Consider the following 17236-nt stretch of genomic DNA (forward strand, 5'->3'; position numbering starts at 1 on the left):
TACAAGAAGACTGACTCTTCCTACTGTCTATGTATTGAACCATTCCTGTGTCACTAGTTTTAGATTCCGATGCTTCACTTCAGGTTTACTGTATCCCTCTGACCTTCTTATTGACGATGAAACACAGAAATTGCATCGGAATTAAATAGAAGAGGCACAATGCCGACTTAAGTACAAGAAGACTGACCCTTCTTACTGTCTATGTTTTGAACCATTCCTGTGACACTAGTTATAGATTCCGATGCTTCACTTCAGGTTTACTGTATCCCTCTGACCTTCTCATTGACGATGAAACACAGAAATTGCATCGGAATTAAATATAAGAGGCACAATGCCGACTTAAGTACAAGAAGACTGACTCTTCCTACTGTCTATGTTTTGAACCATTCCTGTGACACTAGTTATAGATCCCGATGCTTCACATCAGGTTTACTGTATCTCTCTGACCTTCTTATTGACGATGAAACACAGATATTGCATCGGAATTAAATACAAAAGGCACAATGACGACTTAAGTACAAAAAGACTGACTATTCTTACTTACTATGTTTTGAACCATTCCTGTGACACTAGTTATAAATCCCGATGCTTCACTTCTGGTTTACTGTATCCCTCGGACCTTCGTATTGACGATGAAAGACAGAAATTGCATCGGAATTAAATACAAAAGGCACAATCCGACTTAAGTACAAGAAGACTGACTCTTCTTACTGACTATGTTTGAACCATTCCTGTGACACTAGTTATAGATTCCGTTGCTTCGCTTCAGATTTACTGTATCCCTTGGACCTTCATATTGACGATGAAACACAGAAATTGCATCTTAACTAAATACAAAAGGCACATTGCTGACATAAGTGCCACAAGACTGACTCTTCCTACTGTCTATGTTTTGAACGAATCCTGTGACATTAGTTATAGATTTTGATGCTTCACTTAAGGTTTACTGTATCCTTTGGAACTTCTTATTGGCGACGAAACGCAGAAATTGCATCGGAATTAAATAGAAAAGGCACAATGCCGACTTAAGTACAAGAAGACTTACTCTTCCTACTGTCTATGTTTTGAACCATTACTGTGTCACTAGTTATAGATTCCGATGCTTCACCTCAGGTTTACTGTATCCCTCTGACCTTGTTATTGACGATGAAACACAGAAATTTCATCGGAATTAAATAGAAAAGGCACAATGCCGTCTTAAGTACAAGCAGACTGACTCTTCTTAGTGTCTATGTTTGGAACCATTCCTGTGACGCTAGTTACAGATTCCGATGCTTCGCTTCAGGTTTACTGTATCCCTTGGACCTTCTAATTGACGATGAAACACAGTAATTGCATCGGAATTAAATACAAAAATCACAATGCCGACATAAGTACAAGAAGACTGACTCTTCTTACAGTCTATGCTTTGAACCATTCCTGTGACACTAGTTATAGATTCCGATGTTCCACTTTAGGTTTACTGTATCCCTTGGACCTTCTTATTGACGATGAAACACAGAAATTGCATCGGAATTAAATACAAAATGCACAATGCCGACTTAAGTGCAAGTAGACTGACTCTACTTACTGACTATGCTTTGAACCATTCCTGTGACACTAGTTATAGATTCCGATGCTTCACTTCAGGTTTACTGAATCCCTTAGACCTTCTTATTGACGATGAAACACAGAAATTGCATCGGATATTAATGCAAACGGACAATGCCGACTTAAGTACGTGTAGACTGAATCTTCCTACTGTCTATGTTTTGAATCATTAGTGTGACACTAGTTATAGATTCCGATGCTTCATTTCAGGTTTACTGTATCCCTTGGTTCTTCTTATTGACGATGAAACACAGAAAATGCATATGAACTAAATACAAAAGGCACAATGCCGACTTAAGTACAAGAAGACTGACTCTTCCTACTGCCTATGATTTGAACAATTCCTGTGACACTAGTCATGGATTCCGATGCTTCACTTTAGGTTTACTGTATCCCTTGGACCATCTTATTGACGATGAAACACAGAAATAGCATCTGAATTAAATACAAAATGCACAATGCCGACTTAAGTGCAAGAAGACTGACTCTACTTCCTGACTATGCTTTGAACCATTCCTGTGACACTAGTTGTAGAATCCGATGCTTCACGTCAGCTTTACTCTAACCCTAGGACCTTTTTATTGACGATGAAACACAGAAATTGCATCTGAACTAAATACAAAAGGCACAATGCCGACTTAAGTACAAGAAGACTGACTCTTCCTACTGTCTATGTTTTGAACCATTCCTGTTACACTAGTTATAGATTCCGATGCTTTACTTCAGGTTTACTGTATCCCTTGGACCTTGTTATTGACGATGAAACGCAGAAATTGCATCGGAATTAAATACAAGAGGCACAATGCCGACTTAAGTACAAGAAGACTGTCTCTTCTTACTGACTATGTGTTGAACCATTCCTGTGACACTAGTTAGAGGTTGCGATGCTTCACTTTAGATTTACTGTATCCCTCTGACCTTCTTATTGACGATGAAACACAGTAATTGCATCGGAATTAATTTGAAAAGGGCACAATGCCGACTTAAGTACAAGAAGACTGACTCTTCTTACTGTCTATGTTTTGAACCATTCCTGTTACACTAGTTATAGATTCCGATGCTCCACTTCAGGTTTACTGTATCCCTTGGACCATCCTATGGACGATGAAACACAGAAATAGCATCGGAATTAAATACGAAAGGCACAATGCCGACTTTAGTACAAAAAGACTGACTCTTCTTACTGACTATGTTTTGAAACATTCCTGTGACACTACTTATAGATTCCGATGCTTCACATTAGGTTTACGGTATCCCTTGGACCTTCTTATTGACGATGAAACACAGAAATTGCATCGGATATAAATACAAACGGCACAATGCCGACTTAAGTACATGTAGACTGAATCTTCCTACTGTCTATGTTTTGAACCATTCCTGTGACACTAGTTATAGGTTCCGATGCTTCATTTCAGGTTTACTGTATCCCTTGGAACATCTTATTGACGATGAAACACAAATAGTTAATCGGAATTAAATACAAAGGGCACAATGCCAACTAAAGTACAAGAAAACTGACTCTTCCTACCGTCTATGTTTTGAACCATTCCTGTGACACTAGGTATAGATTCCGATGCTTCACTTTAGGTTTACTGTATCCCTTGGCCCTTCTTATTGACGACGAAACACAGAGATTGCATCGGAATTAAATAGAAAAGGCACAATATTGGCTTAAGCACAAGAAGACTGACTCTTCTTACTGTCTATGTTTTCAACCATTCCTGTGACAGTAGTTATAGAGTCCGATGCTTCACTTCTGGTTTACTGTATACCTCGGACCTTCGTACTGACGATGAAACACAGAAATTGCATCGGAATTAAATACAAAAGGCACAATGCCGACTTAAGTAAAAGAAGACTGACTCTTCTTACTGACTATGTTATGAACCATTCCTGTGACACTAGTTACAGATTCCGATGCTTCACTTCAGATTTACTGTATCCCTAGGACCTTCATATTGACGATGAAACACAGAAATTGCATCGGAACTAAATACAAAAGGCACAATGCCGACTTAAGTACCACAAGACTGACTTTTCCTACTGTCTATGATTTGAACGAATCCTGTGACATTGGTTATAGATTCCCATGCTTAACTTCAGGTTTACTGTATCCTTTGGAACTTCTTATTGGCGACGAAACACAGAAATTGCATCGGAATTAAATAGAAAAGGCACAATGCCGACTTCAGTGCAAGAAGACTGACTCATCCCACTGTCTATGTTTTAAACCAATCCTGTGACACTAGTTATAGATTCCGATGCTTCACCTCAGGTTCACAGTATCCCTCTGACCTTCTCATTGACGATGAAACACAGAAATTGCATCGGAATTAAATAGAAAAGGCACAATGCCTTCTTAGGTACAAGCAGACTGACTCTTCTTAGTGTCTATGTTTTGAACCATTCCTGTGACGCTAGTTACAGATACCGATGCTTCACTTCAGGTTTACTGTATCCCTTGGACCTTCTTATTGACGATGAAACGCAGTAATTGCATCGGAATTAAATACCAAAGGCACAATGCCGACTTAAGTACAAGAAGACTGACTCTTCTTACTGACTATGCGCTGAACCTTTCCTGTGACACTAGTTAGAGATTCCGATGCTTCACTTCAGGTTTACTGTATCCCTCTGACCTTCTTATTGACGATGAAACACAGTAATTGCATCGGAATAAATTTGAAAAGGGCACAATGCCGACTTAAGTACAAGAAGACTGACTCTTCTTACTGTCTATGCTTTGAACCATTAATGTGACACTAGTTATAGATTCCGATGCTCCACTTCAGGTTTACTGTATCGCTTGGACCTTCATATTGACGATGAAACACTGAAATTGCATCGGAATTATATACAAAAGGCACAATGCCGGCTTATGTACATGTAGACTGAATCTTCCTACTGTCTATGTTTTGAACCAGTAGTGTGACACTAGTTATTGATTCCGATGCTTCATTTCCAGTTTACTGTATCCCTTGGACCTTCTTATTGATGATTAAACACAGATAGTGCATCGAAATTAAATACAAAAGGCACAATGCCTACTTAAGTACAAGAAGACTGTCTCATCCTACTGTCTATGTATTGAACCACTCCTGTGTCACTAGTTTTAGATTCCGATGCTTCACTTCAGGTTTACTGTATCCCTCTGACCTTCTTATTGACGATGAAACACAGAAATTGCATCGGATATAAATACAAACTTCACAATGCTGACTTAAGGACATGTAGACTGAATCTTCCTACTGTCTATGTTTTGAACCATTCCTGTGACACTAGTTTTAGGTTCCGATGCTACATTTCAGGTTTACTGTATCCCTTGGACCATCTTATTGACGATGAAACACAGAAATTCATCGGAATTAAATAGAAAAGGCACAATGCCGACTTAAGTACAAGAAGACTGACTCTTCTTACTGTCTATGTTTTCAACCATTCCTGTGACACTAGTTATAGATTCCGATGCTTCACCGCGGGTTCACTGTATCCCTCTGACCATCTTATTGACGATGAAACACAGAAATTGCATCGGAATTAAATAGAAAATGCACAATGCCGTCTGAAGTACAAGCAGTCTGACTCTTCTTAGTGTCTATGCTATGAAACCATTCCTGTGACACTAGTTATAGCTTCCGATGCTTCACCGCAGGTTCACTGTATCCCTCTGACCATCTTATTGACGATGAAACACAGAAATAGCATCGGAATTAAATAGAAAAGGCACAATGCTGACTTAAGTACATGAAGGCTGGCTCTTCTTCTTGACTATGTTCTGAACCATTCCTGTGACACTAGTTATAGATTCCGCTGCTTCACTTCAGGTTTACTGTATCCCTCTGACCTTCGTATTGACGATGAAACACAGAAATTGCATCGGAAATAAATACAAAAGGCTCAATGCCGACTTAAGTACATGTAGACTGAATCTTCCTACTGTCTATGTTTTGAACCATTAGTGTGACACTAGTTATAGATTCCGATGCTTCATTTCCGGTTTACTGTATCCCTTGGACCTTCTTACTGACTTTTAAACACAGATAGTGCATCGAAATTAAATACAAAAGGCACAAAGCCAACTTAAGTACAAGAAGACTGACTTCTCCTACTGTCTATGAATTGAACCATTCCTGTGACACTAGTTTTAGATTCCGATGCTTCAATTCAGGTTTACTGTGTACTTTGGAGCTTCTCATTGGCGACGAAATGCAGAAATTGCATCGGAATTAAATAGAAAAGGCACAATGCCGACTTAAGTACAAGAAGACTGACTCCTCTTACTGTCTATGGTTTGAACCGCTCCTGTGACACTAGTTATAGATTCCGATGCCTCCCTTCACGTTTACTGTATCCCTCTGACCTTCTTTTTGACGATGAAACACAGAAATTGCATCGGAAATAAATACAAAAGGGACAATGCCGTCTTAAGTACAAGAGGACTGACTCTTCTTACTGACTATGTGTTGAACCATTCCTGTGACACTAGTTGGAGATTCCGATGCTTCACTTCAGGTTTACTGTATCCCACTGACCTTCTTATTGACGATGAAACACAGAAATTGCATCGGAAATCAATACAAAAGGAACAATGCCGTCTTAAGTACTAGAGGACTGACTCTTCTTACTGACTATGTGTTGAACCATTCCTGTGACACTAGTTGGAGATTCCGATGCTTCACTTCAGGTTTACTGTATCCCACTGACCTTCTTATTGACGATGAAACACAGAAATTGCATCGGAAATAAATACAAAAGCTCAATGCCGACTTAAGTACATGTAGACTGAATCTCCCTACTGTCTATGTTTTGAACCATTAGTGTGACACTAGTTATAGATTCCGATGCTTCATTTCAGGTTTACTGTATCCCTTGGACCTTCTTATTGACGATGAAACGTAGATAGTGCATCGGAATTAAATTCAAAAGGCACAATGCCAACTAAAGTACAAGAAGACTGACTCTTCTTACTGGCTATGTTTTGAACCATTCCTGTGACACTAGTTATAGATTCCGATTATTCACTTCAGGTTTATTCTATCCCTCTGACCTTCTTTTTGACGATGAAACACAGAAATTACATCGGAATTAAATAGGAAAGGCACAATGCCGACTTAAGTACAAGAGGACTGACTCTTCTTAATGTCTATGTTTGAACCATTCCTGTGACACCACTTAGAGATTCCGATGCTTCACTTCAGGTTTACTGTATAGCTCTGACCTTCTTATTGACGATGAAACACAGAAATTGCATCGGAATTAAATTGAAAATGGCACAATGCCGACTTAATTACAAAAAGACTGACTCTTCTTACTGTCTATGTTTTGAACCATTCCTGTGACACTAGTTATAGATTCCGATGCTCCACTTCAGGTTTACTGTGTCCCTTGGACCTTCTTATTGACGATGAAACAAAGAAATTGCATTTGAATTAAATACAAAAGGCACAATGCCGTCTTAAGTACAAGAAGACTCACTCTTCTTACTGACTATGTTTTGAACCATTCCTGTGACACTAGTTATAGATTCCGATACTTCACTTCAGGTTTACTGAATCCGTCTGACCATCTTATTGACGATGAAACACAGAAATTGCATCAGAAATAAATACGAAAGGCACAATGCCGACTTAAGTACATGTAGACTGATTCTTCCTACTGCCTATGTTTTGAACCATTCCTGTGACACTTGTTATAGATTACGACTATTCGCTTCAGGTTTACTGTATCCCTTGGACCTTCTTATTGACGATGAAAAACAGAAATTACATCGAAATTAAATACAAAAGGCACAATGCCGTCTTAAGTACAAGAAGACTGACACTTCTTACTGGCTACGTTTTGAACCATTCCTGTGACACTAGTTATAGATTCCGATGCTTCACTTCAGGTTTACTCTATCCCTCTGACCTTCTTATTGACGATGAAACACATAAATTGGATCGGAATTAAATACAAAAGGCGCAATGCCGAGTTAAGTACAAGAAGACTGACTGTTCTTACTGTCTATGCTTTGAACCATTCCTGTGACACTAGTTGTAGATTCCGATGCTTCACTTCAGGTTTACTGTATCCCTTGGACCTTCTTATTGTCGTTGATACACAGAAATTGCATCGGAATTAAATACAAATGGCACAATGCCGACTTAAGTACAAGAAGACTGACTCTTCTTACTGTCTATGTTTTGAACCATTCCCGTGACACTAGTTATAGATTCCGATGCTTCACTTCAGGTTCACTGTATCCCTCTGACCTTCTTATTGACGATGAAACACAGAAATTGCATCGGAATTAAATAGAAGAGGCACAATGCCGACTTAAGTACAAGAAGACTGACTCTTCCTACTGTCTATGTTTTGAACCATTCCTGTGACACTAGTTATAGATCCCGATGCTACACATCAGGTTTACTGTATCCTTTGGAGCTTCTTATTGGCGACGAAAAACAGAAATTGAATCGGAATTAAATACAAAAGGCACAATGCCAACCTAAGTACAAGAAGACTGACTCTTCTTGCTGACTATGATTTGAACCATTCCTTGGACACTAGTTATAGATTCCGATGCTTCACTTCAGGTTTACTGCAACCCTAGGACCATCTTATTGACGATGAAACCCAGAAAGTGCATGGGAACTAAATACAAAAGGGACAATGCCGACTTAAGTACAGGAAGACTGTTTCTTCCTACTGTCTATGTTTTGAATGATTCCTGTGACATTAGTTATGGATTCCGATGTTTCACTTCAGGTTTACTGTATCCTTTGGACCTTCTTATTGGCGACAGAACACAGAAATTGCATCGGAATTAAATAGAAAAGGCTCAATGCCGACTTAAGTACAACAAGACTGACTCTTCCTAATGTCTATGTTTTGAACCATTCCTGTGACACTAGTTATATATTCCGATGCTTCACCTAAGGTTCACTGTATCCCTCTGACCTTCTTATTGACGATGAAACACAGAAATTGCATCGGAATCAAATACAAAAAGGCAGAATGGCGACTTAAGTACAAGAAGACTTACTCTTCTTACTGACTATGTGTTGAACCATTCCTGTGACACTAGTTAGAGATTCCGTTGCTTCACTTCAGGTTTACTGTATCCCTCTGACCTTCTTGTTGACGATGATACACAGTAATTGCATCGAAATTAAATTTAAAAGGGCACAATGCCGACTTAAGTACAAGAAGTCTGACTCTTCTTACTGACCAATTTTTAAACCATTCCTGTGACACTAGTTATAGATTCCGATGCTCCACCACAGGTTTCCTGTATCCCTCGGACCTTTTTATTGACGATGAAACACAGAAATTGCATCGGAATTAAATACAAAAGGCACAATGCCGACTTAAGTACAAGAAGACTGACTCTTCTTACTGTCTATGCTTTGAACCATTCCTGTGACACTAGTCATAGATTTCGATGCTTCACTTCAGTTTTACTGTATCCCTGTGACCTTCTTATTGATGATGAAACACAGAAATTGCATCGGAATTAAATAGAAAAGGCACAATGCCGACTTAGGTACAAGAAGACTGACCCTTCTTACTGTCAATGTTTTGAACCATTCCTGTGACGCTAGTTACAGATTCCGATGCTTCAGGTTTCCTGTATCCCTTGGACCTTCTTATTGACGATGAAACACAGAAATTGCATCGAAATGAAATACAATAGGCACAATGCCGACTTAAGTACATGTAGACAGAATCTTCCTACTATATATGTTTTGAACCATTCCTGTGACACTAGTTACAGATTCCGATGCTTCATTTCAGGTTTACTGTATCCCTCTGACCTTCTTATTGACGATGAAACACAGAAATTGCATCGGAAATAAATACAAAAGGCACAATGCCGACTTAAGTACATGTAGACAGACTCTTCCTACTGTATATGTTTTGAACCATTCCTGTGACACTAGTTAGAGATTCCGATGCTTCATTTCAGGTTTACTGTATCCTTTGGATCTTCTTATTGACGATGGAACACAGAGAGTGCATCGGAATTAAATACAAAAGGCACAATGCCGACTCAAGTACAAGAAGGCTGACTCTTCCTACTGTCTATGTTTTGAACCGTTCCTGTGACACTAGTTATAGATTCAGATTATTCACTTCAGGTTTACTCTATCCCTCTGACCTTCTTTTTGACGATGAGACACAGAAATTGCATCGGAATTAAATAGAATAGGCACAGTGCCGACTTAAGTACAAGAAGACTGACTCTTCTTAATCTCTATGTTTTGAACCATTCCTGTGACACTAGTTATAGATTCCGATGCTTCACGTCACGTTTTCTGTATCCCTTGGACCTTCGTATTGACGATGAAATACAGAAATTGCATCGGAATTAAATACAAAAGGCACAATGCCGACTTGATTACAAGAAGACTGACTCTTCTTACTGACTGTTTTGAACCATTCCTGTGACACTAGTTATAGATTCCGATGCTTCACCTCAGATTTACTGTGTCCCTCTGAACTTCTTATTGACGATGAAACACAGAAATTGGATCGGAATTAAATACAAAAGGCACAAGGCTGACATAAGTACAAGATGACTGACTCTTCTTACTGTCTATGTTTTGAACCATTCCTGTGTCACTAGTTATAGATTCCGATGCTTCACTTCAGGTTTACTGTATCCCTTGTCCCTTTTTATTGACGATGAAACTAAGAAATTGCATCGGAATTAAATACAAAAGGCACAATGCCGACTTTGTACAAGAAGACTGACCCTTCTTACTGTCTATGTTAGAACCATTCCGATGACACTAGTTATAGATTCCGATGCTTCACTTCAGGTTTACTGTATCCCTCTGACCTTACTATTGACGATGAAACACATAAATTCGATCGGAATTAAATACAAAAGGCGCAATGCCGAGTTAAGTACAAGAAGACTGACCCTTCTTACTGTCTATGTTTTGAACCATTCCTGTGACACCAGTTATAGATTCCGATGCTTCACTTCAGGTTTACTGTATCCCTTGGACCTTCTTATTGTCGTTGAAACACAGAAATTGCATCGGAATTAAATAGTAGAGGCACAATGCCGACTTAAGTACAAGAAGACTGACTCTTCCTACGGTCTTTGTTTTGAAGCATTCCTGTGACACTAGTTATAGATTCCGATGCTTCACTTCAGGTTTACTGTATCCCTCTGACCTTCTTATTGACGATGTAACACAGAAATTGAATCGGAATTAAATACAAAAGGCACAATGCCAACCTAAGTACAAGAAGACTGACTCTTCTTGCTGACTATGATGTGAACCATTCCTGTGAAACTAGTTATAGATTCCGATGCTTCACTTCAGGTTTACTGCAACCCTAGGACCATCTTATTGACGATGAAACCCAGAAATTACATGGGATCTAAATACAAAAGGCACAATGCCGACTTAAGTACAGGAAGACTGACTCTTCCTACTGTCTATGTTTTGAATGATTCCTGTGACATTAGTTATGGATTCCGATGCTTCACTTCAGGTTTACTGTATCCTTTGGACCTTCTTATTGGCGACGGAACACAGAAATTGCATCGTAATTAAATAGAAAAGGCTCAATGCTGACTTAAGTACAAGAAGACTGACTCTTCCTACTGTCTATGTTTTGAACCATTCCTGTGACACTAGTTATATATTCCGATGCTTCACCTAAGGTTCACTGTATCCCTCTGACCTTCTTATTGACGATGAAACACAGAAATTGCATCGGAATAAATAGAAAAGGCACAATGCCGACTTAAGTACAAGCAGACTGACTCTTATTAGTGTCTATTTTCTGAACTATTCCTGTGACGCTAGTTACACATTCCGATGCTATACTTCAGGTTTATTGTATCCCTTGGTTCTTCTTATTGACGATGAAACACAGAAATTGCATCGGAATCAAATACAAAAAGGCAGAATGGCGACTTAAGTACAAGAAGACTTACTCTTCTTACTGACTATGTGTTGAACCATTCCTGTCACACTAGTTAGAGATTCCGTTGCTTCACTTCAGGTTTACTGTATCCCTCTGACCTTCTTGTTGACGATGATACACAGTAATTGCATCGAAATTAAATTGAAAAGGGCACAATGCCGACTTAAGTACAAGAAGTCTGACTCTTCTTACTGACTAATTTTTGAACCATTCCTGTGACACTAGTTATAGATTCCGAAGCTCCACCACAGGTTTCCTGTATCCCTCGGACCTTTTTATTGACAATGAAACACAGAAATTGCATCGGAATTAAATACAAAAGGCACAATGTCGACTAAAGTAAAAGAAGACTGACTCTTCTTACTGCCTATGCTTTGAACCATTCCTGTGACACTAGTCATAGCTTTCGATGCTTCACTTCAGGTTTACTGCATCCCTGTGACCTTCTTATTGATGATGAAACACAGAAATTGCATCGGAATTAAATAGAAAAGGCACAATGCCGACATAGGTACAAGAAGACTGACCCTTCTTACTGTCAATGTTTTGAACCATTCCTGTGACGCTAGTTACAGATTCCGATGCTTCAGGTTTACTGTATCCCTTGGACCTTCTTATTGACGATGAAACACAGAAATTGCATCGGAATTAAATACAATAGGCACAATGCCGACTTAAGTATATGTAGACAGAATCTTCCTACTGTATATGTTTTGAACCATTCCTGTGACACTAGTTAGAGATTCCGATGCTTCATTTCAGGTTTACTGTATCCCTCTGACCTTCTTATTGACGATGAAACGCAGAAATTGCATCGGAAATAAATACAAAAGGCACAATGCCGACTTAAGTACATGTAGACAGAATCTTCCTACTGTATATGTTTTGAACCATTCCTGTGACACTAGTTAGAGATTCCGATGCTTCATTTCAGGTTTACTGTATCCTTTGGATCTTCTTATTGACGATGGAACACAGATAGTGCATCGGAATTAAATACAAAAGGCACAATGCCGACTCAAGTACAAGAAGGCTGACTCTTCCTACTGTCTATGTTTTGAACCGTTCCTGTGACACTGGTTATAGATTCCGATTATTCACTTCAGGTTTACTCTATCCCTCTGACCTTCTTTTTGACGATGAGACACAGAAATTGCATCGGAATTAAATAGAATAGGCACAATGCCGACTTAAGTACAAGAAGACTGACTCTTCTTAATCTCTATGTTTTGAACCATTTCTGTGACACTAGTTATAGATTCCGATGCTTCACTTCACGTTTACTGTATCCCTTGGACCTTCTTATTGACGATGAAACACAGAAATTGCATCGGAATTAAATACAAAAGGCACAATGCCGACTTAATTACAAGAAGACTGACTCTTCTTACTGACTGTTTTGAACCATTCTTGTGACACTAGTTATAGATTCCGATGCTTCACTTCAGATTTACTGTGTCCCTCTGACCTTCTTATTGACGATGAAACACAGAAATTGGATCGGAATTAAATACAAAAGGCACGAGGCTGACTTAAGTACAAGATGACTGACTCTTCTTACTGTCTATGTTTTGAACCATTCCTGTGACACTAGTTATAGATTCCGATGCTTCACTTCAGGTTTACTGTATCCCTTGGACCTTCTTATTGACGATGAAACACAGAAATTGCATCGGAATTAAATACAAAAGGCACAATGCCGACTTTGTACAAGAAGACTGACCCTTCTTACGGTCTATGTTAGAACCATTCCGATGACACTAGTTATAGATTCCGATGCTTCACTTCAGGTTTACTGTATCCCTCTGACCTTAATATTGACGATGAAACACAGAAATTACATCGGAATAAAGTAGAAAAACACAATGCCGACTTAAGTACAAGAAGAGTGGCTCTTCTTACTGTCTAATTTGTGAACCATTCCTGTGACACTAGTTACAGATTCCGATGCTCCACTTCAGGTTTAGTGTATCCCTTGGACCTTCTTATTGACGATGAAACACAGAAATTGCATCGGGATTAAATACACTCCTGGAAATGGAAAAAAGAACACATTGACACCGGTGTGTCAGACCCACCATACTTGCTCCGGACACTGCGAGAGGGCTGTACAAGCAATGATCACACGCACGGCACAGCGGACACACCAGGAACCGCGGTGTTGGCCGTCGAATGGCGCTAGCTGCGGAGCATTTGTGCACCGCCGCCGTCAGTGTCAGCCCGTTTGCCGTGGCATACGGAGCTCCATCGCAGTCTTTAACACTGGTAGCGTGCCGCGATAGCGTGGACGTGAACCGTATGTGCAGTTGACGGACTTTGAGCGAGGGCGTATAGTGGGCATGCGGGAGGCCGGGTGGACGTACCGCCGAATTGCTCAACACGTGGGGAGTGAGGTCTCCACAGTACATCGATGTTGTCGCCAGTGGTCGGCGGAAGGTGCACGTGCCCGTCGACCTGGGACCGGACCGCAGCGACGCACGGATGCACGCCAAGACCGTAGGATCCGACGCAGTGCCGTAGGGGACCGCACCGCCACTTCCCAGCAAATTAGGGACACTGTTGCTCCTGGGGTATTGGCGAGGACCATTCGCAACCGTCTCCATGAAGCTGGGCTACGGTCCCGCACACCGTTAGGCCGTCTTCCGCTCACGCCCCAACATCGTGCAGCCCGCCTCCAGTGGTGTCGCGACAGGCGTGAATGGAGGGACGAATGGAGACGTGTCGTCTTCAGCGATGAGAGTCGCTTCTGCCTTGGCGCCAATGATGGTCGTAAGCGTGTTTGGCGCCGTGCAGGTGAGCGCCACAATCAGGACTGCATACGACCGAGGCACACAGGGCCAACACCCGGCATCATGGTGTGGGGAGCGATCTCCTACACTGGCCGTACACCACTGGTGATCGTCGAGGGGACACTGAATAGTGCACGGTACATCCAAACCGTCATCGAACCCATCGTTCTACCATTCCTAGACCGGCAAGGGAAGTTGCTGTTCCAACAGGACAATGCACGTCCGCATGTATCCCGTGCCACCCAACGTGCTCTAGAAGGTGTAAGTCAACTACCCTGGCCAGCAAGATCTCCGGATCTGTCCCCCATTGAGCATGTTTGGGACTGGATGAAGCGTCGTCTCACGCGGTCTGCACGTCCAGCACGAACGCTGGTCCAACTGAGGCGCCAGGTGGAAATGGCATGGCAAGCCGTTCCACAGGACTACATCCAGCATCTCTACGATCGTCTCCATGGGAGAATAGCAGCCTGCATTGCTGCGAAAGGTGGATATACACTGTACTAGTGCCAACATTGTGCATGCTCTGTTGCCTGTGTCTATGTGCCTGTGGTTCTGTCAGTGTGATCATGTGGTGTATCTGACCCCAGGAATGTGTCACTAAAGTTTCCCCTTCCTGGGACAAAGAATTCACGGTGTTCTTATTTCAATTTCCAGGAGTGTAGAAAATGCACAATGCCGACTTAAGTACAAGAAGACTGACTCTTCTTACTGACTGTATCTTGACCCATTCCTGTGACACTAGTTACAGATTCCGATGCTTCACTTCAGGTTTACTGTATCCCTTGGACCTACTTATTGACGATGAAACACAGAAATTACATCGGAATTAAATACAAAAGGCACAATGCCGACTTAAGTACAAGGAGACTGACTCTTCTTACTGACTATGTTTTGAACCATTCCTGTGACACTAGTTGTAGATTCCGATCCTTCACTTCAGGTTTACTGTATCCCTAGGACCTCCTTATTGACGATGAAACACAGAAATTGCATCGGAAATAAATACAAAAGGCACAATGCCGACTTAAGTACATGTAGACTGAATCTTCCTTCTGTATATGTATTGAACCATTCCAGTGACACTAGTTATAGATTCCGATGCTTCATTTCAGGTTTACTGTATCCTTTGGATCTTCTTATTGACGATGCAACACAGATAGTGCATCGGAATTAAATACAAAAGGCACAATGCCGACTCAAGTACAAGAAGACTGACTCTTCTTACTGACTATATCTTGATCCATTCCTATGACACTAGTTACAGACTACGATGCTTCACTTCAGGTTTACTGTATCCCTTGGACCTACTTATTGACGATGAAACACAGAAATTGCATCGGAATTAAATACAATAGGCACAATGCCGACTTAAGTAGAGGAAGACTTACTCTTCTTACTGACTATGTTTTTAACCATTCCTTTGACACTAGTTATAGATTCCGATGCTTCATTTCAGGTTTACTGTATCCTTTGGATCTTCTTATTGACGATGGAACACAGATAGCGTATCGGAATTAAATACAAAAGGCACAATGCCGACTCAAGTACAAGGAGGCTGACTCTTCCTACTGTCTATGGTTTGAACCGTTCCTGTGACACTAGTTATAGATTCCGATTATTCACTTCAGGTTTACTCTATCCCTCTGACCTTCTTTTTGACGATGAAACACAGATATTGCATCGGAATTAAATAGAATAGGCACAATGCCGACTTAAGTACAAGAAGACTGACTCTTCTTAATCTATATGCTTTGAACCATTCCTCTGACACTAGTTATAGATTCCGATGCTTCACTTCACGTTTACTGTATCCCTTGGACCTTCTTATTGACGATGAAATACAGAAATTGCATCGTAATTAAATACAAAAGGCACAATGCCGACTTAATTACAAGAAGACTGACTCTTCTTACTGACTGTTTTGAGCCATTCCTGTGACACTAGTTATAGATTCCAATGCTTCACTTCAGATTTACTGTATCCCTCTGACCTTCTTATTGACGATGAAACACAGAAATTGGATCGGAATTAAATACAAAAGGCACAATGCCGACTTTGTACAAGAAGACTGACCCTTCTTACTGTCTATGTTAGAACCATTCCGATGACACTAGTTATAGATTCCGATGCTTCACTTCAGGTTTACTGTATCCCTCTGACCTTATTATTGACGATGAAACACAGAAATTGCATCGGAATAAAGTAGAAAAACACAATGCCGACTTAAGTGCAAGAAGACTGGCTCTTCTTACTGTCTAATTTGTGAACCATTCCTGTGACACTAGTTACAGATTCCGATGCTCCACTTCAGGTTTAGTGTATCCCTTGGACCGTCTTATTGACGATGAAACACAGAAATTGCATCGGGATTAAATAGAAATTGCACAATGCCGACTTAAGTACAAGAAGACTGACTCTTCTTACTGACTATACCTTGACCCATTCCTGTGACACTAGTTACAGATTCCGATGCTTCACTTCAGGTTTACTGTATCCCTTGGACCTTCTTATTGACGATGAGATACAGAAATTGCATCGGAATTAAATAGAAAAGGCACAATGCCATCTTATGTACAAGCAGACTGACACTTTTTAGTGTCAATGTTTTGAACCATTCCTGTGACGCTAGTTACAGATTCCGATGCTTCAGGTTTACTGTATCCCTTGGACCTTCTCATAGACGATGAAACACAGAAATTGCATCGGTATTAAATACAAAAGGCACAATGCCGACTTAAGTACAAGAAGACTGACACTTCTTACTGACTATGTTTTGAACCATTCCTGTGACACTAGTTAGAGATTCCGATGCTTCACTTCAGGTTTACTGTATCCCTTGGACCTCCTTATTGACGATGAGACACAGGAACTGCATCGGAATTAAATACAAAAGGCACAATGCCGACTTACGTACAGGAAGACTGACT

The sequence above is a fragment of the Schistocerca americana genome, chromosome 3 (genome assembly GCF_021461395.2).
Source record: "Schistocerca americana isolate TAMUIC-IGC-003095 chromosome 3, iqSchAmer2.1, whole genome shotgun sequence".
NCBI classification, from domain to species: Eukaryota; Metazoa; Arthropoda; class Insecta; order Orthoptera; family Acrididae; genus Schistocerca; species Schistocerca americana.